Genomic DNA, 26,924 nt, shown 5'->3' with positions numbered 1-26,924 from the left:
AGATCAGATACCAGAGCCTAAGTATGTTCAGCTTATGCAAAGACTGCAGTTTGAAAAGCAGCTAGCGGTGGTCCAAGAGAAAGGAACTGGAAGTGGAGCAACTCCCTAATGATGAATTTCAGGGTTTGGATGCTATCAAAGCAGAAACTGTATTATATTTTATATAGCTAATAAAGGTCAAACATCTGAAAATATGGACTAGGATGCATATGAAACTGTGACATGAAGTAAATTAGTAGACATTCCCAGAGGAAAAGAAAAATGGAAGCCAAAGAAGTAAATTAACACTGGAGATTGAAGAAGTGAGAGCTCTGCATAAAAATGGTTTATGACTATATTTGAAAACGTCTCACTTCCTTCTGTTATTAAAGAAAAATGTAAAGAGTCCACAAGAGGCTGAAGTTAAAATATTGCAGTGTAAAAATAAGGCCAGTGAGCTCCTTACCTACAGATAAAATGCAGGTAAAAAAGTCAATTTTCAGACAGTAAAAATGCAAAAGTGTGATGAGACTAAAGACCAGAGATGCTGTCAAATAACCCATCAGTTTCCATCTCTGTTTTATGCTCTCAGACATATGGATACTATAGAGAAAACTGCAGAATTATAGATTTATGCATTTAGCATGCCATGGCTAAATCGGGATCAGGGAGATCCTGACTTAGAATAAATAATGGAAAGATGGAGGCTGTAAAAGAATGACATTAATGCTGATGTGCAAAGCCCAGAATGAAATCGTGAGTTTATACTATAGAGTGGCAGCAGATTTTTTTGAGAGAATAGGAAGACTCTCTTAATAACAGTGAAAAGGTGTATTGAAACGTGGTAAGATAGGCTGTTTTAATTTTGTTACGCATATTGTGGTTTTTTTAGATTACAACTAAAAGAATTAAACCACTGCTCAGATAATAAACCTTGAACAGAGTAATACTGTGCTAACATCCATAGGTCATATAGATAGCTATATTCAAGTGCACCTATCAATTAGTAAATTGACCTTTCTCAGTTCATCTATGACATTTCTTCCTATTTTACAAAACAGGATATATTTTAAAAGAAACATCAATGCTGACAAGATTTTGAGAAATGAGTATCAGACAATTCTGATAGGAATATCTCATGATGGTGGCATTCTGAAGGAAAACAAATTCATTAACAAAAATGGAATACATTTAAAAAACATTTGAAAACAATAAATACACTTACAGATATTTAATGTTTGTTATAATTCTAGGCAGCTATCTGTCTGTTGTTAAGGCAAAATGGATTTAGAAGGTTTTTTTTCAAAACTTTATGGTCTGCATGTATAAACAATTCAACAGATTTAAAACTAGTAACATGAGAGGTGTTGCAACTGTTCCACATGCTTGCAGTTTATTGATTATTTTATTTTGGCACAGTATATTAGGCATATAAAATTAAAGAATTTTTGAATACTTACGACAACATTAACAGCCAAGACAAGACAACCTTATGGAATCTTGGACTTTGATTTTATAAATTCAGAAACTGTGTTCAGATTTACAGCTCTTATTCCTCTTGATTTCAGAACATTCCTTACTACCAATTAAACACTAATTAATGTTTAACAACACAGCATTATTTATCTACTTATATAGAACAGTACCTAACGGTACTCAAACCACACTGAAAACCAATCAAGTTCTAATCTTTCATAGTAATTAAAGATTATTCCTGCTGTTACCATGACATGAGGTTTTAGTTAAGCTTTGGAATTAAAGTTGCCAAATAAATTTCAAGTTCTGAAATTTTTTTTAATATTTTAAATCTAGTAGGGAAAACAGCTAGTTCTATGCCCCTATAAATACATTTACTTTTAAAAAGAGAGGTGTTATTTGGCACTGGTCTGCAAGCATTAATATCTTTTCTTGGGACACCAAAGAACCACGACACAAATTTCAGTCACAAACAGCCTGAGATAAAGGATGGAACGTTCTTTACTTATTCCATATCCTTTCCACTGCCCACGGAGCTAGTGTTCTGCTTTTGGCTAACATTTAATTCTAATAAAGAAAAAGAACTTGGGAAACACACAGATGGCCACATACTATAAGTGATGTGGTTGTCTTACATGGGTGGTATGTAAAACAGTGCGTCCTCACTCCCTCATATCAAGCCTGAAATCAGAAGGTGCTTGGTGCTTGATGAGGCCTTTACATTTTCTATCTTTAGTGTATGTAAGGGTTGACCTCCAAAAATTAGTCTTGTCAAGTAGGAAAATTTTTTCTAACATAATTGCTCAACATCTAAAATGCCTTTCGTTAACGATGGCTCTATTCTCCCCAGAGGAAAGCTCCACACAGGAAGAGTACAAGAAAAGCAGAAAATACAGCAAGAAAAAGACACGTTCAAGTATGACTGAAGTGGTTTAAAATATTACCCAGGTCCACTCCTGGCAATACTTCTGAAGGAGGCGGCTCCGGAAAGTGGTCACCTGAAGACAGGGAGAAAACGGATGCAAGAAAGGAAGGACTTGATCATCCATCAGATGGAATCCAGACATGACAATTAGAGTTAATGAACCACGACCCATGAAGCAGCTTCAGAACCTTTTTACAGCCCCACTTCATGGCCTTAATAAAAGCACCAGGGCTTATTTCACAGAGCACATCTGCTCTAAATTCCAAAAGGAGAAACTCTAAATTCAGAAGTCACGTTTGGTTTCTGTTGCGACGGAGGGAAGACACAGTTGCTCAATATGAGTGATCAGCAGACTTCGTTTATTGTCCCTTACAGTCACCTTTTATGCCTTGTTATAATTAGCTCATACATATTACAAAAGTTAAGCTCATTATTGGTTAGTTGCCTAAATACCAAGCCCGCCCCTTGTTTCTCTTCTGTAGTTATCTGTTCCCACCTGCAACATTCTTTTCCCACCAAAATCTTCCTGTTACTGTGTAACAAGGACAGCCAAAGACAGTGTATTTTGCTTTACTTCAGATAAGCTGAGAGCGATGTGCATTTTTGTCCAGCCAGCTGGACTATGTCTATGTGACCCTTTTCAGCTAGCCAGTTATCCACAGGTTTCTTCCCCACTTTTCAGTGATATATAAGTATATTTAACAGTAGTGTATTTACTTTTCTGTCTCTTCAGTCAACAGAACATCAGCATTGGAAGATAATTTTTTAACAATGAGACTATATTCTTTTAGTAGTAATTTAATTTACATCAACGTTAATAAGCTGCTGAAGCTGACTGAAAAGTACCAGGCAAATATTTTTTTTAATTTCTCCAGTATAATGGCATCTATATTCAAGCACTGCTTTTGACTTCAGATATTTAGAAAGTTTATAGCATGCTTTACAAAACTTAGGTCGACTTTCCACTTTTGAAATGTGCCTCACTGAGCCGTGACACTGAAGTCCTCCATTTCTTCACAGAGCAGGTACAGCTAACGAAGCAGTGCCTGTCCCCCAAAGCCCACAATACCTGCTGAACTTCTTCGCCTGAGGCTGGAATCGATGCTTTGTGCCTCGTGGACACAAAGCATTTCTGCAGTTTTCCAGGTTTTGGATCCTACCCCTTTCCTTCGGTCTCAAGTACCAGTACTACACCTTTCTTTTGTCTTCAAGTAGAACGAAGCACGGGGAAGGACAAAGTGGCTCAGACTAATTGTCAGAAGACTCCTGTTGCGTATTAGGAGATGACTGCGAGAGCTCTGGGCTGGGCTACAAAGGTATAACATACAGGGAAGAAGTCCTTTTGTTCTTCACCGCAGTGGCAAGAGTGAAAATACCAGGAAATAGACATTGTTGTACCACAAAGCTTCAGATGGTACTTGTCAAGCAGCCTAATTACAATGCATTATTTTCGGATTGTCAGTGTTTTTCAGGAAAGTAAAGAGAATGTCTTATTAAAACGTTCTGCCAAGGATGCAAGCCCATCAGTTTGCAGTGCTCTCCCTACCTATGGCAGGGACCTTGCTGCATGCTAACTCCCCTGCCTTCTCCAGTGACAATGCCACTCTGGTTTCTCTTCACTCATAACAACATTTCCTGATGTTTCCTGACTCCACTACTTGTCCTCCCACAGCCACAGCACGGATCATGCATGAGAGACAAAAAGGCAGATCCCTGGCAATCCCAATCTATTTAATCTTTAAGAAATTTAATACACTCTCACTTTCTTAGACCGTATGTTTAGATGAAACTGTTACCTCTCCAAGTTTATATTAACCATTACTTTAAAAAATAATCAAGGTGCTTATTAATCCATGACCAAATCAATGCTAGAGCCATTTGTTGAAAGATAATATCATATTTTATCAAGACATTTTACGTCAGATCAAGGTCTGATATGTATACAGTACTAGCACAAAAATGGTCTTCCCAAAACAGACCAATTCACTGTGAAAACTGATACCTAAATTACAATTGGTTTTTGGTAATGGGGGCCAATTCCAGAAACATCTGTCCAGTTTAGGCTTTGTCAAAGCCTCCTCCAGTAAAATACATTATTCCGCTCTCTTTATAAATAAGCAGAATATATCAACACCTTCAGGTGACATTCTGCTTTGCTTGCAGGAGCTCAGCGGGAGCTGGTGCCTCCGGCAGGAGACATTCCCACAGTCTGGTTCAGAAACCCGCAGAGGCAAGTCAGTGCAGAGCAGGGCAAGAGCTCGGAGGCAGTCCCATGGCCAGCCGCACCCCAGCTCCCTCTTCTCACCCAGTTAAAAAGTGACTGGTCACATCCTGCTGCTGGGGAAGACAAAGGTGTCTCAGCAGTCGGTACGTCTTTAACTCTGTTAAGAAGAAATCCATCATCCAGAAGGACAAGTCCAGCTCGGTCTTGCACACAGAAGCTCTGTGGTACGTGCAGGACCTTAGCGGGAGTAATTGCCTCTCAAGGGAAGGGGCTCGTAGGACTTTGTAATGTAAAATCTTTCCATATCTTAATTAAGAGATTAAATAATGAAACACTTCATTTTATTCTAGTAAGTTTTTTTAATGTAAAAAAGTCTTACACTGTTTTAAATGGCTTTGTAATAAAAATCCCTGTAACCTGCCTCTGCCAGTGCACATGCTATTGTTAGGACAAGTTCAGGTTTATCCTTTTGTTTTGTTTTGGTTCTTGTATTAACTTTCCAAGAGCTCACTGAATGTTACTGGTATTGAAAACTTGATCAAACTAGTAAAAAAAAAAAAAAAAAAAGAAGCTTAAAAATGAGCAATATTTTAAAATCAGCAAAATATAGAGTGGTTGCTGAAAATACTTTCTGCCTTGCTTACACATCAAATTATTTTTTACAATATGTGTTCAGAGAACACATATAACGTAGTGAATAAACAAGCCACAGACCAGGTGAATGATGTTTTAAAGGTCCACTATTTTATTAATTTATTTCAACCCACTAGTACTTCAGGAAAGAAAGAACATATAACGGGTGAATAATTGTTTTCATCTTCAGGTGTCATATAAACATATTTAGCAGAAGATCTCTATGGAAACAGTTTCCTAAGAGAAAACACTACTAGGCATTTGTGGTTTCATGAGCTGTTTACAAGTTGTTGTGAGACGAATACAGCTAACAAGGAGTCATATTCTAGCACTTTTTATTTAAAAGCAACCATAAATTGAATTTCTTTCTAAACTGAGTTTCACTGGGTTTTAATTATTTTTTTAATTATTGTTTTGAAGACATTTAACCTACAAAGCAGTTATTTTTGCTAAAAAGAAACCACTGTTCCTCATCCAATGTTCTCATCCAAAACAGCCCATATTTATAGGGAGGTACACCCAGGAAAAAAAATATTCAGTGTTGACACAAAGATAAGAGAGCACTTACCAACTCAGGGTCCTTGCTTGGAAAATCCAGATCAAGCATACCCGTTCAATCCTTCTTGTGAGTTACAATCCAAGTTTTTGCATCCATTTAGTCTCATTTGCATCCTAATTAGTCTCAGCCTAATTAAGGCAGGTTGCTTTATTCCATGTATCTGGTTAAATATAAACAGAACTAAGGTGAACTTTCCAATCCTTTAACTAATGGAAGATATATGGAACCAAGCTTCCAGCACAGCGTGTTAAAATATGTCATGTGTACTAATTAAATTACAGAATTTAAAAAAAAAAATTAAAAAAAAATCTATGTGCACACCCTCAATTCGTGTTTTCTGTGGCCTATGTTCTACTTTGCAGGCTGAGGCATAGCTTTAAGAAGATTTATAATCCCAGTTTCACAGCAGAGATCTTACCAGGACTGGACACCAGGTAATGCTGGTGCAGGCAGCAAACCGCTGCCCTGCAGTGAATAGGGGTATATGTGTGGAAGTGCTGTGTTCTCTTCTCATGAAGTTGCAAACAGAGGCTGCCATCAGGTAGGGGTGAATTTCAACTTCATTTTGAAGGCTCTCAACACAAAACTAACATTAAATACTGCAAAGAAATTTCTCTCCACACGCAGAGATCCTCTGAACAGATCACTGTACACTCTGGATCTTAGTTATGAATCTGACTGCAAACACGTTTAAGCTGAACTGTGAAGAAACTACTCTGAAATAAGAATATCCACACAGGAACCGTATTACTTTAAAAATGTTTCATGGGAAATCAACTTAACTTGCTTGTACAGGCAAAGACTGTGTCCTTCACAGGCATGTTGGCAGATACCACTGCAAGGAGGTAAAATCACTTCTTACATTGTTGCCCAGTCACAACAAAAACTAATCCTAATGATTTGTAGTTATAAAAAGCAGTGGAATATTAAAGGTATCATACAAGCCTCACCTAAGTGCTGACCTAAGCATGAAGAGGCAGGAAGCAAGCATGCACACACAGCAACGAGAAAGACCTTTCACTAGGGATATACAGTTGTACTTCACCAAATTAAAATTCTGTGCTGTCTTCCATTATGATCCACAATTCAGAGCTATTGTTCTACTTATGCTTTGTTATTGCGTCTGAAACAGTGTGGCCAGCGGGGCAAGGGCAGTGACCGTCCCCCTGCGCTCGGCACTGGTGAGGCCGCACCTCAGGTACCGAGTTCAGGTTTGGGCCCCTCGCTGCAAGAGGGACAGGGAGGTGCTGGAGCGTGTCCAGGGACGGGCAGCGAGGCTGGTGGGGGGTCTGGAGCACAAGTCTTGTCAGGGGCGGCTGAGGGAACCGGGGTGTTCAGCCTGGAGAAAAGGAGGCTCGGGGGGGCCTCATTGCTGCCTACAGCTGCCTGAGAGGGGGTTGTAGGCACGTGGGGGTCGGTCTCTCCTCCCAGGTAACAAGTGACAGGACAGGAAGAAAAGGCCTTTGTTGCATCAGGGGAGGTTTACATTGGATATTAGGAAAAATGTCTTCACTGAAAGGGTGATAAGCATTGGAACAGGCTGCCAAGGGAACTGGTGGCATTTAAAAAACGTGTAGATGTGGTGCTTTGCAACATGGTTTAGTGGTGGGCTTGGCAGTGCTAGGTTAACAGCTAGGCTTGATCTTAAAGATCTTTTCCAACCTGAACAGTTCCATGATTATGTTCTGCAAGAGGACAATGTGTCATCTTCCACCCTGAACAGCTGGAAACCTTGCAGGTAATTTCTGCACTTCTTGGGCATCCTCCTTCTCCTGCCATACTAACACCATTACTTCTATCACATATGGTAAAGTTTTCCAGCTGTAGAGAACCCAAGTAAAGATGCTGGCATTAGATGGGTCTTTCCTGTAACATAAATCTGGTTCTGTTGAAGGCAGAAAGATTTTTACAGTTGATTTCAGTTAGGGGACAACTTAAACTTAAGAGCCCGTTCCTGCTTGTTGTGTAAGTTAGGGGAAAGGAGCTGTAATTTTTGGAGTGACTTGTTCAGCCCAATGGCCACATCCTCAGGGCTGAAGTTAATTCATTTTTCATTAAAAATTCTCATAAGAGTGACTCCATAGGGGAAGCAATCTTTCCCAGTACAGGCATCATACAGGTGAAATAATTATTTTTGTATTCTGAGACTTAATGGCTATTGCTCCTTAGTACCACTCACAAAATGTGCTATTTCTATACTGACTGATAGATGCAGTTCCTGCTGCTGTTCTCTTTATTAAGCTTCAGAAAGTTATTAACAGTAGGAAGCAGAAAAGAAAGAACACCATTAGATAAGAAAGTTCATGTTAAAAAGTGATGGAAAGTACTTCACCAAAAGTGTGGATCTAAGCCACAAACATTAATGTGGTAATAAAAAATAGTAAGAAAGAAAACAAATGTGTGTGAACAATTATTTTACATGAAATCGCATAAAGAATTAATCATACCAGATTACCATTGCAGCAGCATAGAATTTGTATACAGTAGGCTAACAGTTGAAATCTGTAATTATTACGTATACGTACACCTGAATATATGTTTTACTATAACAGACAGTACTTAATAAATCTTCCCAAAATTCTTGCAGCTATAATTTCTGTTTTATTTTTTACGGAAATATTTTTATATTTTCAGCCAACATTTTCAGGTTTTGATTCTCAGTACCGAGCCATTTAGTAATATCTCTGACTCTCAATAGCAGTATGAAAATTTATACTAGCTGGTGATCCAGTCATCAACTTCCAGACAAACACAATACCTTTAATTTATTCTTCTTCAGAATATTATATCATACACACATATATATTTCAAATTATTTTGCTGAAGGAGAGAAGCTCCTATCCATCATAATCAAAGCAGCTATAACATGAAAAATGACTGCTTCACAGCACAAATATTATTTCTGCTTTCTAATACTCATGCAGATTTTTAGTTTCATGATTTATTTGCACCACAGTGAAATATCCAACTTAGTTCAAAGCTAATGATATGTAAAGTACTAACCTTGACAGCTGAACAAGATGTTTATATTAAAAAAATGAGGAATGAGTAAAGGAAGAAAGGGCAGAGGTGCTGACAGACACATCCATGATTCCTAGGAAAACATACTTGAAGGCGGCACATCACAGCACTTCTACGCAACCAGGGTCTTACAGCCCAAGCCACACCTGACCAGCTGTTCTGCACTAACTCTCTACACGGGCACTCTTGTACTAGAAGAGGAGTGACTTTTACATCTGAAGCTTAACTCACTTTCAAAGAAGACTAAAAACAATAGCCTGGCTCAAGGTAAGTTGCTACCTTTCGCATACTATTTTCTTGCACTAGAAAATTCTTAGTCACCTAACTCCATCCCTTTCCAAAACAGACTACTGGTGACCGTCTCCTCTTTCACTTGAAAGCGGTTCAGCAGCCTAGTCCCCTGTGGGTACTGATGTACCCATGTCGTATGATTTGATATTTGACCAAGTCTTACATTCATCTTAGTATTTTCTGAACAATTAGCAAACAAGGAAAACAAACAGGAAGATCCTGTTTGGAAAACCCTCACTTTGAAGGCATGACAAAAGCTACCTCACTGCAGCCATTGCAACCAAATGACTCGTTCTATGACTGGAGAGCAGAGCAGCACACAGTATTCATAGGGGAGCCCTTTGATCCCGAGAGTATCATTTACCTGTGTTACGGGTCATTTAATTATTTGTCTTCTCAGCCAATATCCTTTGATGTAACAAATTCAGGATGCTAGTGCTCTGGCATATGGAGAAGTAATTAATTCCAGCAATAACATCTTCAAAGATGACATTGCAATAGAACACAGAAGAAAAAGCTGCAAAAAAAGGAAGAGGTTAGACATAAATAGTATACCTGTAATTCAGTTCAGAACCAAACTCTGTATGTTAGTCTGAGTTATTTGGAAGAGTTAGCTATGCAGTATAGCCTTTTTCTTTGTTTTCTATGACACATGTAAAGCTTGTTTTTATTAAAATATAATTGACAGGTGTAAATTCATGGGACTATATGTTTACAAATTCTAAAGAAAGTTCATATTAAAGTGCTAAAAGTAGCATTCACTTGTTTTTTTAAATGAAAGAATTTAGGACGTATTCTCATTCCTTTCCTATTAACCCTCAAAGTACAGTGACATTGAAGCTATGCAACACACATGTCATTATCTTGAACTTCATAAACTGTACAATTTTTTAAGGTTCATCAAGGCAGACCAATCATAAAATGGGTATTCTGTAAAAATAAAAAAGTATACACCCTTTCTGGGCTTTTCTTGTCCCTTTCTATAATGTATCTAGGCTCCTTCTTGTTTTCTATGTTTCTCTCAGGTTCACTCTTGAGGTGCCCAAGACTCTGAGGAAATATTCCCACTTTTATCCTTAAATCCCAAGAACCAGACTGAAAAAATTCAGACTCAGAAGACTGTGGTTACACCTGCGTAAGCAAGTAGCACAGCCCCACTAGAGAAGGCTCGTAGAGCAAACCAGCCAGTGCCGAGAACACAACATCCACCACGTGTGTTTCAGGTGCATTTACTCAGACTAGTTGACACCAGCTTCTGTGGACTGAATGCACAGTAATAGTTGGACTTCATCTGTTGTACTATCTTCGATTCATAATTAGTTCAAAAATAATCCAGTTTGCCATTTCTGATACTGCTTCATCACATGACATGAAGTAAAGCACGGTAAATGGGAATGATTGGGGTATTCGCTTTAAAAGACCACTCCTGATATAAACCCCAAGCTCAGCAGGCAGCTGGACAGTCTATGATTTCATGAATGTACATAGTGTAGCTGCACAAAAACTTGAAGTTTAATAAGCTTACCTGCTTTGTTAGAATTCAGGCAAAGTACTCGGCCCTAAAATTTGACATTTTACTCTGTTTCACATACTCTGACTCTAAAGAATTGAGTTCAAATTAGGCCTGGTATAAGTCATGCTGAAAGATTAAAAGGTCTGTTTGCATATTCCTTTTGGGCTGTTACTGTGAATTTAGTCTTTAAGATTACTCTTTGATGTATCTTTTCTATTTGTTTTTTAATCTATCCGTTACCTTCTTCATAGGAGCGCTCTACAAAGAAGTAATATATCAGATCCAAAGGTATGATCTCTTCAGCTGGGTGAAACAGATGAACTTGATAAGAAAAGCATGCAAAACCTGACATTTTTTTCTGGGTGGCAGGGTTTGTTGGCAAGAAATTGTCTTTATTTCTACCCATGTTTGCTCATTTCTATAATGAGATGATGACTGTAGTAAAGGCCATAATACCACAAAAAAGCATAGAAAGTTTTGAACTGTACATCAAATAAATGTCCTTATCATATTCGTAATTTTATCTGTTTTATTACATGTACCATTTAACTCTTCATTAATGTGAAAACTGCATAAAATGTTAGCAATTTACACTTGGATGCAAGCCCAAAGTAATAACTGAAATTATAATTGATGAAAACACAGTTCAACTGTTGGCTGTATGCCTCCGCGTATTTTTTTCTCAAGCAAAAGATTATTTGGAGTGAAATACTATGTCTTCAGAACACTATAATGCTCCAGAAGAGCTGCACATCCACTGGTGAGAGGGGAGTAAAGAAATGCTTAGAGAGATGGAAGATGTTCACCTGCTCTGCTTTCCTCAGATACCCTGGGGAAGCAGGGAAGCAATGGGTACATAGCGCACAGCTCCCATGGGACTCTGCCAGCCCGTCACAGCAGCACCTGCCTGAGCCCCATCCACAGGCTGATGTAATGAGCAGCCACTCAGGATGGCATAGCCATCATGAAACCTCCTCATCAACCTGCCCTGCTCTCGACAGATGGAGGAGGTCACAGCCTTGGGAGGAGTTATTTGCAGATTTTCCCTCTCTGTTCTTAATTTCATTTTTTATTTTGAAGGGAATCCGAGTGGTGTTATTTACAGCCCTGTTAAGTAAGAGTAGCAGAACTGAAGTACAATAACAGTTATAAATTTTATGACGTTATTGCTCCAGGCCTAAAGAGATGAAAATACAGTGTTAATGAAACAGTATTGTGGTGTCTGCTTTCAAGTTATGGCAAGGAACGTGAAGGTAAGAAAAACATATTTACAAAGGTATTAAAGGTCTATGATATGGATAGGTGCTTTTGGGTACCCAGTAATTCTCTTCCTGCCACCTCCTACTCTTCCTCTTTCTCTTCTTCCTCATTCTCATCCCCTTCCACCTCTTATTCCTCCTCCTCCTCCTCTCCTTAACACCCAGTTAATCAACAAGAATGGCACTAAAAGTGCACATACCACATATAATAAGCACAATAGCAGAAAAAACCCAGAAAGCCTTGTATTGCAACTGCAACAATTGCAGGCTTCGTTTGGAAATGCTGCAGGCATATTCATCATCAACTGACAGATTCATTGAGCTTTTAGAAAACAGGCTAAAAATTAGCACAAAGACATAGTTATACAGGGGACAGGACAGTGATCTTAGGTCTCCACTTGTTTTGCAGTAGCTGGAAGGAGAAGAAAAGATGAGACCAGCTATTATGAAGTAGGGCAAACCAGTCATTTTTGTCATCTTTTGTGCCTTGTTATTGAAGACTAGGAACAAGTGGAAAAGGCAATTTTCAGATGCAGCATTCCTTGGTTGATATTAAGACGATTACTGAAGAAAGATCACATATGAATGCACATTTTAATGTCAATAGTCAACACAAAAAACCGTTGAAACACCTTCTCAACCAAGCTTGATTAATGGCTAAAATCTGAGCAAACAAATGTTCTGAATAGACAACCATTTCATTTGATGTGCAATCACTGCCCCTTACTGGGGAATGACCCTGCAAATTTATTGCCTTTATAAGGCTTCAGTAAACATTTTATATTATTAACCATTACTCCTAGTCATAAGTTTTACAACTGTATAAACCAAGAAAATAAAAATACTATTGTTTTAAAGAAACAAAATCGTGACTTTCTTCTGCAAAGAGGAAGCAATCAACAAGGATGTATTATTTAAGATTTTCATTATTTCCAGAGCTGATATGAAAGACCAGTGTTTTTAAGTATGTTATGTATTTAATGCAAAATGTTTATTTTACTTTACCAAAATATTTATGAAATTGTACATAATTTTCTCATCCTTTAATTACCGCTCCATCCCTGCAAATGTATTTTTTAGAACCCTGTAGTAAGAAGTATGGATTACCTTGCCATTCTTTTAATTATTGTATGCAAGTTTTATCATTTTGAGACCATTTTTCTGCTTAAACATGGTATTTGAAACAAAGCTTTCTCTACAGCAAATATATGTTTTTTCGATGCTACATGTTTTTACCATGCTAGAAAGCATCAAGCACTTCTTAAAATTACTCATTACCACTTGTTTCAGAATATCGCTGTTAGCATCCTAAAGTGCTGAACCAATTACACCTGCATATGCAGAAATCCCTTTTAAGACCTGAAGCCTTCAGTCAGATACATTTGTAGCCGTAGTTTTCACAGCTAACTATCTCAAACCCGGTCATAGCACCTAGGAGCATCTATGAATCACCAACTTTCTGCAAGAATTAATTCCATAGGCATTGCAGCACAAGCAAGCTATCAGGCTGTAACAAGGCTTTTACTGTCAGTCAGATTCTGCTGTCCAGCTGTTTCTCCTTCCTCCAAAGGTCAGACCACCCCACACCCCCTCCATCCAACCCCCTCTCCCACCACCCTCAGGGCTATTTAACCACTTAGCAGGAACGAGCTACAGCTGCACATTGTCCATATCAACCAACCCACACCTCTGAGGCAAGGCCACAGCTGCACGTTATCAATGCTGATAGGATGCCTACACATCAGGAAAATGTTTTCCTATTTTTACATCATCTTTTTCTGTTTTCTGCCCCTGCCTCCGAAGAGCGTTCAGACTTTTTACATCCTTGAGTTTACATTAATTGTATAGCTTAAATGATAGTAACACTGCCTCTCTCGTTTAGAATCCAAACTGAAAGTGAAAGAGTGCAGATAATTTTTTTTTTGGTTGGTTGGTTTTTTTACACAAAAATACAACAACCAAACGTGAGCTGTAGAGTGGTTATAACTACTGTATTATTAAAATATTTCAAATTGTTACAAATTATATCTGTTTCATTTATGGGTTAGAAGAAAATGTCTTGACATTTAAGTAACTGGCTTTCATCCAGAATTTATTTGATTTTAAATCATCTTTGAGTTTAAACACTTTTTGGTTATAGATTTAAAAGCAAAAAGTCAAGGACTGACCTAACTTCAAAACAAAAACTTCAGAAGTTGGCTCTTCCTGAACATTCTTTAAACTCCCCTCCTACCTGACAGTTACAACACTGCTCACCTTTGAATGATAACACATGAGCTTAAAGAATGAACACCAAATGAAGTAAAAATATCTGCACAGCCACATGCCAAAACTGGCACAAACGTGGAGGTTTGATTTACTTCTTTCAGGACCCTGTAGCTGTCAGTGGAGGTGGCATAAGCTGCTGTCCCTGTAGCTGCTGTGGCCTTGGCATGTTCAAACTGAGTTTGGAAAATGGTAAGAAAAAAAGGGCATGGCTAGGAAAACAGAGTCTCGAAGGAGGATGAGAGTTGGAGACAAAATGAGGTAGAGAGGAATTACAGAACTAAAAGGCAAATATAAAAAGAATTATGGACAGAGGGATTAGGGAAGGAAAAAATACAGGATTAAGAGAAAGCAGAAAAGCAAGCAAGAAAGAGGGTTTGGACACAATGTTTTTTTACTCAACTGTTTATCCTTTTTATCAGTAGTTACTCATGATCTTGTAGTAAAGAAGGAGTCATTATATTGAAGCTCTTTTAATCATTTAGTACATGAACTACCTCTCTTCATTGCATCACTTAAATGACTCTGAGGTGTTTAAGACTTCCTTTTCTTTCCAACTTGGCTCTTTGCCTCTCTAGGTTCTTAGACTTTTTTTTTTTTTTTTTAAGTCTTCAATGAATGCTTTTGTACTACCATTCTTGGCTAAATAGTTTCTCATAAACACATGCAACAGGAAAATTTTATGCTTCTTTGGTTTGCTTTTCATAAGTTTTAACCAGGCATAACACTTCCTTGACAGTGGTGCCACTATTACTGCCACCATCAGCACTGAAGAAAGCACAACTGGCAAGCAAAATAGCCTTCTTTTTTGTCATATGAACAAAAACAAGCTCAGCAAGTCCAAGAACACAAACTCAGCAACACTAAAAAAGATAAAAGAAATTCTAACAGAGAAAAAAATCACTATCAAAAACTGAGAAAGAAGGAGATATGATATCCCACTTGGTTAAAAGGCAACTGATGTTCCTGCATGCTCAGGAAACCCCAATGTAGATGTTAGCATCCATCGCTGCTCTTTCATAGCACAGTAAGCTCAGTGCTTGAAGAACATACAACATGACCTCATTCTTTAGAGCTCATCAAATTCTCTACTTTTTTTCCCCCGCCCCCTGTTTTTAGCAAAAAAAAAAAACAAAAAAAAACCTGTCTACAGGTGATTTAGGTATCTCCTTTCATCAAAGTATCAATTTCTTTATCTTTTGCATTCATAACATGGATTCATACTACACTTCTCTTCTTCCTCTCAAATATCTTCCACAGACTTTGAGTGGTAGAAGACATAAAAAGTGCAGTGGGAATAAGAATGGCATTTCTCAACTAGTTTTCTTACAGTATGTGTCTTTATCGATGTCCTTTTATTGGGAAAGAAGTTGTCCATGCCTCCTGTTGTGAGCAATTCATATTCATGTGTTGTTTGCTTTTAAAGTATTTCTTTTGTTCAGGTGGATATCTAAAAAGCAGTATTATTTCAGGGCATTTTGGTGACAGGTGGCCCCACTGCTGAAAGTGTTGGTGTGTATTTGCTTAGCTGAACTGGCTGTAGATGACAGTTACACCGAATAGCCCCCTCTTCCCTCAGAAAGCGGTGAAGGCTCATGCAACCTGCCATACAACTTTTTGAATTTAGGCTCCTCTCTCACTGCTTCTCATACCATTACCAACTAGGAAGGTGACCACCAGAAAGGTGCATGGACCTTAATGGGTTTTCCCCAAGAACCTGTGTCACTTGTTTGACGAGATCATACAATGCCTCCTCAGCTTTTCCAGTTAATGGAATTAGGACTGGTCAAAACCATGCAAAGGAGGCCAGACCAGTACCTGCAGATTCACACTGGAAGTTCTCATACAGCAAAGCTGTTAAGCAAGTGTTTAAATGGATCCCTCTTCAGCAACCAGCCCTTGAATATATGCCTTAAAGCCTTACGGAGCAATGATGGCTCACTGAAATGAGCTGGACAGTTCCCTAGTGACAATGACAATATTGCACCTGTATTGAAATTGTGGTGGTTTCCAGCAGTCTTAGATTCTGAGTGGTTAACTTTTTTGGCTGAAATTTTCTTCCCACATTTAGACTCTTTTTGATATATCCTTATCTTTCATCTGCTACTGTTCTTTTGCCCGAATGGCTTGCCTGTATGGAACATTAAAAAAAAAAAAACCAACAACAAACCAATCCCCCAAAAAAGTTCAGTGGGTTGCAAAATAAAGAAAATGCAATTATATAAAAATTATATAAAAAATTGTAATACAATGGCTGTTACCAAAAACTGATGTAGGTTGCCTACAGTGACAAAACAAGTTCAGTGCTTGAGTGAGATACCTTTGAAAATGTATAAATTTTACTTTTAGCCAAGTTCTGACTTCCCTTTGCTAAGAACAGAAAGTTGTTTTAAACAATGTCCAGTTTCAACAATTCAGTTCAACTGGGCATTGATTTGTGAACCTAATGAGATTTTAAGGGTTGCTTTTAAGACATCAAACCAAATTTTTGAGTATGTTGAACTGTAACTTCTAATTTTAGCAGATCAAGAATTTCCAAATAAAGACATTGTCTTCATATATATTGACAAAGTATATATATAAGCCTTGCTCACGGGAATTATTAACAATATAATAAAGAGGTATCTAAGACAGAATTGCAGTGCTCCATAAAAAAAGGAAACAAAAAAATTAGCATGTTTTGCCTCAAGTGTCTTCAGTAACCTGGGTGATTAGAATGTAGTAACTCATGACCAAGCAGTAACAAAAAAATGGGTCAAACTAGAATTCTGCCCTTGATCCTCTAGCTTATTCTGGTGTGCATAGCCTTGGAATTGTAGTTTCACAGATTAGAATGACTATATTCTCTCTACAGTTGACTTTTTTTTATGGCTGGGGACCTCTAACCGGCTGCCTGTGATAAGCCAGCCTCTCCAACACCTTCCGTAGCCCGCTGGGGTGCTGCTCACCTTGCCACCACGGAGAGGGTCAGTGCTTATCAGTTGTCTCCAGCATAACTGGGTGCTACAAGATGACCCTACAGCTCAGTCCTGCCAAAGTCCTTCCCCTTCCCAAAGGATCCTAATACAGTTCATCTACTGTTTCTGTCCTTTGTTTTTCAGCATTCCCAACATCTTTTGTTTGCAAACCGCAAGCTGAAAAAATGAGCTTTCTGTGTTAAAGACCACCACTGCTGGACTGTAACTGGTTATGCCCAGCTATTCCAGAGCACATGGGCACAGCTTATTTTGAAATGCCAGTTCCACTTCTGTTCTGCCCTTCAGGGACGTTCCAAAGCTTAACAGCTTAGGAACGAAGATGTTAAGAGGTCTCTGAACCACCATTTCAAGATGCTAATACACTCAGGAAGACATTGCAGCATCATTCAACTCGCAGCACACTAAAGTTCAGAGATGGCCTAAAGCTGTGTGTTTAAACATTTTTCATCTCCTTAAAATATTCTAATCATTATACTCATGTATAATGTATTTCAGACTGACATTAGAAATGCTTTTCTTTCATGTGTCACTGATAAGTATTTCTTTGACTCCTCAAGCACATGGGAAAAAGTTCAGAACTACTTGATTCAAGAAATTCAGACTGTATATCCATTCCTGTGATGGCAAGCTTCTGTCCTGCTTTTGTACTGACCAGATTCAAGTACCTCTATATTAATCTGTGTTCTCCAATACATATCAGTTGTGCAGAGTAGCATCCAGAACATTTCAGGCACATCTCCAGTGACATAAAATATAGAAGAGACAGAATGCAGTAATATATATATATATTTTCTAGTTTGGGTAACCTGAAGTCCAGACAACTGTAAAGACAATTCGTTCTCACAAAAATTTTTTTTCTTATCTGCCAGCCACCATAAAAAAAAATATGTTTAGACTGAAAAAGAAAATCTAAAATTTAAAATATCCACTCAATCACACATAGAACAGCTCATGACACAGCTACAAATTCCTACCCTTCTTGAAAAATAGTTTTGGAGAAAGCATTTCACCTGTTGGTAATGGGCAATGATTACAGGGCTGTTTTACATAGGAGTTTTTCCCATAATTTTTAATATCTCAGGTACTTAGAAACCATCTTGCAAGAGCTGTTTGGAAAGCTGTTCAGCAGATGCTGCTAAAATTTACCAATGCCTAAATTTTACTGCTGTATTTTATTTTGATTGACAGTGTAGCTTTTTATCAGTATCGCTCCACTACAGACAAAGAAACAGTGACATCAATAGAAAATACCTTCCTAGTGATAAAGCGCAGCCACATTCGAAGGCTCGCAATGCTCTTCAGCATGATGTTCTGGAGGAGACAGGGCAAACTGGCAGCAGCTGGGAAAGGGTTGCAGGGTAGGATGTGATCTCTGCAGCTACAAGCACGTTTGCCCTGTGCTGTGGAACACCCCGCAGAAGCACCCAACCCCGATCTGATAAAGCAAGCTCCTGAACTACAAGTCGCGGGAGCATGTTGGCACGGGTGTGTGCAGGGTTTATTACCCTGAAAGCAGAGCCTGTATAACCCATGCTCTGCTGCGTTCAGGGTGCTGCCCTGTGTTGCGCGGAGGAAAAAAGGAGAGCCAGCACCAGCTGTTACAGCACCGTCAGGGAGCTGTTTAGAAAGGGGCCGGGGGGGGGGGGGGCGGGACTGAAAAAAGAGGGAAAAAATGAGACAGAAGAGAGTGCCTTGTGTAAAAAACCAGTAAAACAAGAGACACAAATTAGAGATACTATCTGTTCGAGAGAGGATGCAGTGATCTGGAAGCCAGGGAGATTTGACCACCCTTACCTCTTTTCCTGAGGACGCTTCAAGCCTGTTGTAAGTAGCCCCCAATGAACTGCATTGTCCAGGTTTTGGCTGGGATATCGTTCATTTTTTTTTCCTAGCGGCTGGTACGGTGCTGTCTTTTGGATTCAGGATGAGAATGACGTTGGTGACACACTGCTGATTTAGTTGTTGCTGAGCGGGGCTTACTCTAAATCAAGGGCTTCAGTTCCCCGTGCCCTGCCGGGGAGGGGGTGCACAAGAAGCAGGGAGGGAGCAGAGCCAGGGCAGACCCCAGCCAGCCAGAGGGCTATCTGTAGCCATCACCGGGGGTGGCTGGGGGCTGCCAGTCGCTGCTTGGGGAGTGGCTGGGCATGGGTCAGCAGGTGCTGAGCGTTTGCATTGTGCGTCACCTGTCTTCCTTGGGGTTTATTGCTCTTTTTTTTTTGTCATCTCGCTTTTCATTACTACTATATATTAATATTTTTATTATTACTATTTTTTTTTCAATTATTAAATGGTTCCTATCTAAACCCATGGGGTTTACCTTTTTTCCTGACTCTCCTGCCCCTCCCCCCATGGGATGGGCAGAGTGGGTGAGCAGCCGCGTGGCAGGCATTGCCAGCTGTGGCTAAACCAGGTCAACCTGGGCAGCCAGACACATGTGCCTTGGCCGCATCCAGCCACACTAGTCCTGGCAGCTGCCTCTCTGTAATCTCATTTACTTGTAGATAAGCAATGCATCTAATTAGAAAAGTTAGGAGCCATATTACAATACACAGTAATAAAATATTAAGCTGAGAAGTACTAAGCTGCTAATATCATCAGGAAGTTTGACCTCGCTATGAGTTCTTGTTCTGAATGAGGTTTCATTACAGTATAAAAATCTCCTCACCTGTCTTTGCTAGGGCTTCTGTAATTGCTACACCAGAGTAAACATGCCCCTGATGGTCACTGAATGTATTCAGGCACTGTGTTTTTTAAATATACATAAAACTAATGATAACCACTTTCCATCTTTTTGCTTCTGTTTGTTTTAGAAAATGCCAAACAAACTGTTTGAGCTTTCAGAGTTATAACTCATGCTATTTGAAACAAACTGTCATTTGCAAAACACAACGATCTAGTTTTACTGCATTTTTTCATACAAAACTGATTGAGAAGGTAGAGAATCAACAGAATAAACAGACTGCTGGTCACTGCCTTTTAAACTACTGATATGAGTTCACTGTCTGTCTCTTCCCTCTACTGTTTCTTACATTGATATTAGAAAAAGATTAGGATTTTGGAAAGGATGATACCTTTTATTAGGCTGATAGTTCTAAGTGGGAGAAACAGACAAGCTTTAGGACAGGTTTGAAACAGAAGCCACAGGTTGAGTACAATTTCCTTTAAGCTTATATTAATTATATTAATAAATTATGCGATCCAAGGGAATAAAAAAAAAAGTTGGAAAACTTAGAACAAAAAGGAGTATTAGTAAGTGGAGAGTTTAAGACCTTTAGTTCTTGTGGGACAGAGGCTAAAATGCAAAACTGTTAGGTGATGGTAAAACATATGGGGGAAATGCAAAGTACTATAAAAACTATAAAAGTACTATAAAAACAATGCCTCTGCTGCATTCCTGATACACAACACTTTGGTTTCTATCTCAGCCCTGAAGCAGCTCTTGTGCACCTCAGAAGTCATCAGTTTTTCTCAAAGAATGGATTGATCTCATGAGAGATCCTTTTCCCTGTAAATTGTGCCCTGGATCACCCCCAGCCACGACAGCGATGTGGTTGTGCCGTGGCTTGTGGTGGGTTTCAGCTGTTTCTGGTGCACAGAGCACCAGGTGGTGCCCCCCCCCCCCAGGCTGCCTGGCTGCTCTGCTGCCACTGTAACTAACAGTGGTCCATCACCTCCCCCCCACTGCCTAGGGGGCTTCCAGACCCAGCATAAAAAAAAAAAAATCCCTGGTGAGCAGGGACTAGATGAGCCAGTGCTGTTAGGAGGTACAGTTGTTACAAAATCTGTTACATCTTCCAAAAAACCCCAAATTTCTGAGTTTGTATAGCCAAGGGCCAGCAAAACAAAGCCTAAACAAGTGCAAAATACATGGAGGTGCATAAATAAGTAGCCATAAGGTGTTATGAGAAAACATTAAATCATCCATTATTGTTATAAAAAGGAGCAGTGACAATTTACAGCAGGATCTAAACAAATTAAGTCAGCACAGCTCCTATGCATAAACAAGGATCACAGCAAATTAACATTCTCCGGTTGTGTGTGAGCAATTAAAACAAACTGAAGAAGTACTGTAGCAAACTTATTTTCAAAAAGTGATTGAGAAAAAGAAATCAAAGGCCTCCTTTTTTTCAATAAATCTTAATGAGAATTAGAACTTAACTACTTAATTAGGTTTGGGGTGTTTTTTCCTTAATAAAAGACTTGCTGCTTTTATGTGTTTTGTGTGTTAGATGATCTGCTTTAATGTTTTTATTTCTTCTTAACTTTCCATTTACACAGGAATATCAAATTTTCACTTAGGTTTACTTTTTTGGGTGTAGCTCACCTCTGGCAGCTTTTTGATGATTCAGAAAAGAGTATTGGAAAGGTCTTTTGCTATGTTTGTTAACGGGTAGATGTTCAGAGGGCAATTTAACATACTAATGTTAAATCTCTCTTAACAAAAAATAAATGTACACGTTTTGAATTGAAAATAGTTGTGTTTGATTAACCGAGGTACTCTCCTCAGTATGCAACACTGGGATCCCCCACTTTTGTCAAAGATAATTCTAGGCAGAGGAGTGACTGTGGAATGCCAAAACAAGTGGATACCTCAGTTCTTTCAGTTCTTCACAAAAATAGAGCAAAAAACCACATTTTTATTTGGACAGCCTTTGTCTCCATACAGGAAGACTGTTAGACTGATCTAAGCAAAATAAAAATTCAAAGACTATAGCTAGTTTGGGGAAGAATAGTTCCAAAGTAGTAGGAATTGAACCTACTCTTTACCTTTACACAAACCTAAAAATATACAAAGAAATGTAAATGTTTCCAAAAAACTCTTACATGTTTTTAGAAGGGATATAATTGTCTAATATTTTTTATATTGATAATTGTCTATAACTACTATAACAGCTATAAACACAGTCAAGGCCTTTCAAAGCCTACTCTGTTAAAAACAGTAGGGTTTTGTTTATAATTACCCTACCAAGCTTTTTCTCCGTATTTCTTTTCTATGAAACACCACTTCTTTTTAATACCAGAAAACACAGGTGTCAGCTTGCACTGACTTTGAAAATGAAGATGTTTGCTATACAGGCAATTAATCTATTAATGCTAAACCATGCTATTTTACCAAAGGGTGGTTAGAAGGAGAGAATATCACTGTCTCTCAGCATCAAAAAATCCATTCTGAAAGGGACATTCTTCATCTTGTTTCTAAGACACATAGTCCCATAAAGCCAAGATTTATAAGGCTGTATAAATTATGTATAGAAGTCAATGAGACAAAAGCAGTCTGTCAGCATTGGGGTGTGCTTTCCATTGCTTAACAGAAAAGAAAGGAGCATGCAGTTTTCAAAGGGTCTCCTTTAATCACCTGGAAACACCTACAGGATAAACTGAAAGCAGAAGCAAAGTTATGAAGCTGCCTGAATATATCCCTTCAGGCAGGGCGGCAGGCGGGGGGTGTCAAGAAACGAATTAGAGCTTTGCTGTGAAAATCTGCAATCTGTAACAAACTGGATCTTAGATGTCAAGTTGATGGGCGAAAAACCACGTCATCTTGCAGAAGATTCTTTTTAATCTTACAAGTATAAAATAGACCGTGCATTTATTGTTAAAAATCACAATCTCCTAAGGATTCTACACGTTCCTTCAGTTAAAGGGACAGCCAATGAGTACATGATCTGTCTCACATTTGATTCATTTTCTGCTTTTGCTGGCCTTTCTATATGAACAAGGGAGCTACAAACAACCAAAACATATGAAAACTATCATAAAAACCCTGATCAAATTATTACAAGGATTTAGCTTCATCTTATCCTTGAGGTCTGCACTACACCATGGCTGGTACTGTGTGTGGGATTATACTTACATATTGAAATAAAAGTTGCTGGGATTTTTCTTTTAAATTATTTTGTTGGGAAAAAAGCATTTTTAAGTGGACAGAAATTTTCTTAAGTTTGGATTAAAACAAAATAAAACACTTTCTGCATCTTCATCAACAGATAAAATCTTAGTTTTAACAAATTCTATGACAAAAGGACCCTACCCTGAAGACAGGGGCTTTTTTTTTTCTTTATGAAAGATCAACAAAAAACCCAAACTCAAAACCCAACACAAAACCAAAACACATTCCCAGAATAATTCCAGAGCAAGATGTTTGACTTCAGGTTTAGGTTTTGTATACCTAATAATACCATTAGTGTATCATTATGATAAAGCTGATAATATTACTAAATATGGGTCTGACATCAGTGAAGGGAAGGTCCCTTCTGAGTAGCAATTATATTTTCTGTAAGTGGAATCCTGAACAAACTGAAAGTCAGGCTACTTTTCTTTTTTCAGCCTCATTGAGTTGAGATCAATCTTTTCTGTCTTCACTCAAATAAAATATCCAGTGGTGTGTACGGATGCTAAACACAGGCTGGCTCCACCTGCCTCTTTCCAAGCTAATCCCTCTGTGAGATACCAGAAGTGGAAGAAATTTTGGGGAGTCAAATGCAAAGAATGGTCAGTTGATAAGACTATCTTTCAGGGGCAGTAAAGTAAAGACAGGATTTCCTGTTTGATAACAGAAGAGATAATGAACATCTGAATAAACTGATAACATTTCAAAAAAAATTCACGAAGATACTTTTCCTTTTCTGTGTTTTATACCAGTATTTCTTAGTGGTCTCTACCACTCGCTAGGAGACACACCTCATACAAATGTCCAAATAACTCACATTTTTAGTTCTGCTCGTTTGCCTAATAATAAAAATTTGTTCAGCAGTTTTCCAGTGCAAACTGCAAAGACTTTGAGATCTTCTCCCTTACTTAGAATTAAATACTTCAGAAGATATGTTTCCTATAAATTACCTTGTTAAAGAAAGTACTTTTCTTTCATGCATTTCTACTTACCATGCCATTCCAGTTAGCGGCCAATGCAATGTAGTTAATCCATCAATCCAAATTATATCAAAACGAAGAGGGAGAATCTGATGGGAATATAAACTGTTCCCTCTGAAATACTGGGCTGAATAGCTGGCTTTCAATTAAGCCTGACATCATAAGAAACATGCCTATTAGCCTAAAATCATTACTTTCATGGTTCTGCATGCATCGTCGGCTATAATGAGAATTTCTAGGCAAGGATAAAACACGCGTACATCGAATATATTTATGATTTCATGAGTGGCAATCAGATAGAAAACAACACTTTTCATAGAGGAAATCAGTTGCTGCTCACATACATTAATAAGCTGCAACTTAGCATACTGGATAAAGATGTTTTTCAAGCTTTCACCTCGTCATACTGAAATTTTCCCAACAAATACATATTTTTTCCACAACACCTTGTCCCAGCAAAGTATTTGTTCCTGTACATAATTTTAAGCAGACGAGCAGGCTTAGTGAAGCTGATGGATCTACTTACTGGCTTAAATATACAAATACACTCCAGCACACCAGTGGATCTGTGCCTACAAGCTGCCAAGGATGCTTAGTACCTACAGAATTCACTGAGACACACAGGAATTGTACCTCTGGGGACCTCTCCCTATGTTACGACCTCATTTATAGGTTCTGATCAGTTGCCAAACATTTACTTAGCTGATAGCACACTACTAGTTAATGTGTAACAACTACAACAAACCCTGAAAATAATGTATTTCAACCAGCTAGCTGTAAATCAGTATGTTCTATTTAAAATCTCTATAAAAATTCTAGATAAAAAGCGTAGTCACCGTTCTACAAATATGAGACTATAAATCATTTAAGCTTAATTTAGAGTGTAATAAACCTCACCTTTCTATTTGGGTTCTTCTCAGCTCTTCCTAGATAAACCAAAGAAAAAAAAAATCTTTTTGCAATATAAATATGAACAATTCAATTATTACTGATACACACTGAGAGAATTATACAGTATTCTCTTTATTAATAAAACGTTAAAGCTAAGTTTGTTGTTGTTCAGATTCAAATAAAAGATGCTGGTTTTGGCTGGGGCAAAGTTGATTTTCATCCCAGTAGCTGGTGTGGGGCTGCGCTCTGGATTTGTGCTGGAAGCAGTGCTGGTGACACTGGGATGTTCCCTTGCTGCTGAGCAGCGCTGGCACAGAGCCGAGGGCTCTTCTGCCTCTCACCCCCCAGCGAGCAGGCTGGGGGGCACAGGGAGCTGGGGGGGCACAGCCGGGACAGCTGGACACAGCTGGCACAAGGGGTGTTCCAGAACATGTGGTGTCACGCTCAGGATATAAAGCTGGGGAAGGAGGAGGTGTGTGTGGGACACACTCAGAGTGACGGCGTTTCTCTTCCCAAGCCACTGCTCCAGTGACACAGCCCGGCTGTCCTGGGGGTGGCTGAGCACCTGCCTGCCCGTGGGACGTGTGAATGAATGCCTTGCCTTGCTTCGCTTCTGCACACAGCTTTTGCTTTACCTGTTAAACTGTCTTTACCTCAACCCATGAGTTTTCACACGCTTCTGATTCTCCCCCCCCATCCCACCAGGAAGGAATGAGCGAGCAGCTGGGTGGTGCTTAGTTGCCGGCTGGGTTTAAACCATGACAAAAGTCCTAGTAAATACACATTAATCCTTTGAAAAACAGGACAAGGAATAGACAGCTTTTTGGTGCCTTCCAAAGACGACTGCACTCAATTTCTGTTTGAATTCTGAAACAGTTTTCATATGCCTACTACTATAAGTATTTAAAGTCATGAAACCCTGCTGTTGGTATGGAGAAACATATATTTCTCCATACATCATTATCATACAAGAATAGGTTATGGTCTATGTATTCTGCTACATGCCAGTGATGAACAGTAGATGAAAAGAATAAAAGCTGTAGCTGCTGACCTGCAAGTAGAATGCACTTACATTAATACATGATTATAGATAGCCCTCATATAATTTATTTAACTCTCTACGTATGCAGCATTTAATGTTGGTTAATCAGGATTAAATTAGTACCTATCCAGTGATGGCCTTAAATCAGTTAGCTCAGGAAGACGACCCCTGTCACCATGGCAGCATGGCGCTAAGAACAGGTTGTAAACACATCAGAGGACATGAGTAAGTACTCAGGAGCTATTTCACTATGACACCGCTGTGGTCAGCTGAACTAGCACACATAAACCTGGTACGGGTAGTGTTATCACTGCAGTGATAACACAGTCTTGTGAAGAACACTTCTGAACTCATTCTATAAATTCATTCTTCATTGGAATTTTCAGTGGAAATACCATCCACAAGTTGCCCAAGCCACAGTCTGCAGGACTCAGTCTGCCAGGACAAACTGTGGAGCTTGTGCCCTGCTCCCGTTCCTCAGGTCACACATCACTTCCCACATCTTGTGAAAACGACACAACCGCAATACAACAGATGGGAAACCAAAGGTCTCCTCAGGAAAGACAGCAGAAGCAAGATGCTGCTGGCACAAAACCAAGTCATCCAGTTAGTATCCTCCATCCTGACCCTTTCTGAGAGTGAAGACAACTAGCAACAGGCTGCAAGGAATGCCAGGACAGTGGTGGCCCACATCTCTGGCCACCTGCTCTCAAAGCAGCTTGGAAGCCAAGAGGCACTTGCCTACGTCACGGGTAGTGCAGCACATGCAGAGAAGCCCAGTGCCTCCACGAGTCCATCCAGGAGGACATGGACTGGCAGACCTGAACCTCTGCAGACACACGACAGTGGAGTGCTGAGACCTCCCCAGGCTTTCAACGTTGGTCATTGCCAAAATCTACTGTAGACAAGGAGCAAGTCTGTGAGTGCCATCTGTACCCAAAAACACGAGACAGGTGTGTAAACACTTTGGGTTTCTTTCTTTCATTGTAAAAGCTGTA

At 39.0% G+C, this 26,924-nt stretch overlaps 1 long non-coding RNA gene across 1 annotated transcript in view; it reads right to left on the bottom strand.

Annotated features, from left to right (window-relative positions):
• LOC130143596 (uncharacterized) overlaps positions 1-25,439 on the bottom strand; it is a 63,888-nt gene extending 38,449 nt beyond the window's left edge. The window contains exons 1-4 of the long non-coding RNA XR_008819780.1: positions 24,891-25,439; positions 9,473-9,625; positions 5,806-5,956; positions 2,400-2,453 (exon numbers count right to left, since the gene is read on the bottom strand). This is a non-coding gene — a long non-coding RNA (uncharacterized LOC130143596). The remainder of the gene's footprint in view (positions 1-2,399; positions 2,454-5,805; positions 5,957-9,472; positions 9,626-24,890) is intronic.
• Positions 25,440-26,924: the final 1,485 nt, after the last annotated feature.

Source organism: Falco biarmicus, chromosome 1 (genome assembly GCF_023638135.1).
Source record: "Falco biarmicus isolate bFalBia1 chromosome 1, bFalBia1.pri, whole genome shotgun sequence".
Taxonomy (NCBI): Eukaryota; Metazoa; Chordata; class Aves; order Falconiformes; family Falconidae; genus Falco; species Falco biarmicus.
The sequence above is the reverse complement of the archived record's forward strand: the minus strand, read 5'-3'. Positions and strand labels throughout refer to the sequence as shown.